Below are 1,319 nucleotides of genomic sequence, written 5' to 3'. Positions count from 1 at the left end.
CTTTCTTTCTTTCTTTCTTTCTTTCTTTCTTTCTTTCGAGAGAGGGTTTCTCTGTGTAGCCCTGGCTGTCCTGGGACTCACTCTGTAGACCAGGCTGGCCTCGAACTCAGAAATCTGCCTGCCTCTGTCTCCCAAGTGCTGAGATGAAAAGTGTGTGCCACCACGCCTGGCCCACCGGGGGTTTCTTGTTTAGATCTCCAGATACATTGGGACAGATCTGACCACGATCTTGATGCTCAACCCTCAGGTAGGGAAGCACATTTTGCTGCAAATTACTTTCAATTAATTATGACAGTTTACTTGAGACACATGTATACATACATACATATATATGTCACAAGTATGTGTGTGTGTATCACCATGCCCAGCTCCCCCCACTTAACAACCCACTGAATGTGATTAATACTACCCTCATACGTAGAGGCCCAGGCCCATCCACTGGAGCATGGGCAGCCTCCTGCAGCCTGAGGAAGAGAGACACCTTCCTATCAGCAGTTGTCATCTGCTCCTCAGCAAGTGGTGGCACCTCACGAACCCCTCTCTAGGAGTCACTTTGATGTACACAATAAAGTGTTCGGCAGGTGAGTAAATTTATCCACCACTATGCTGTCTCGTGAAAGAAGTTCAGTGCCCCCAAAGCCCTCCACATCCTCCTGTCTGTCAGTCTTTCTTTTCCGATCATTAGAAACTTGATTGCGTCCATAGTTTTGCCTTTTCCAAAATGGTATGTTGGAATCACAGAATGTAGACCTTTTGGATTGCCTTGTTTGACTAATATGCATTTAGGCTTCCACTGTCTACCTGAGTGGACCAAGCTCATGCCCCTGGTGCTGAACAGTCATCCCATTGTGTGGCTATGCTATCTGCTCACCTGAACGGCATCTGGAGTAGCGCTATACCTGGTGTGCACGATACCTGTGTGCAGGGACGAAAAAAAGACAAAAGACTTATGTTAGAGAAGATGACAGCGTAGAAAGTGCTGAGAATCCATCTTTCCACCTAGTTATAAGCCATACTTACTGGGGAGCTGGAGACATGGCTTAATGGTTAAGAACACCATTGTTCTTGAAGAAGATCCAAATTTGGTTCCCAGCAGCCATGCTGGGCAGCTTACAACTATTTGCAATCCAGTTCCAAGTTTCTGTTTTCCATGGGCACCTGCACTCAGGTGCACATGTGAGTGCGCGCGCGCGCACACACACACACACACACACACACACACGTACAATTAAAAATAAATCTTGGCAAAGATCACATGAAATTGGGAGAGAATAGTAGAGGTAGAGAGAGGGGAGGAATTGGCAGAGAAGAAATAGGAA

Source organism: Mus caroli, chromosome 7 (genome assembly GCF_900094665.2).
Source record: "Mus caroli chromosome 7, CAROLI_EIJ_v1.1, whole genome shotgun sequence".
Taxonomy (NCBI): domain Eukaryota; kingdom Metazoa; phylum Chordata; class Mammalia; order Rodentia; family Muridae; genus Mus; species Mus caroli.
The sequence above is the reverse complement of the archived record's forward strand: the minus strand, read 5'-3'. Positions refer to the sequence as shown.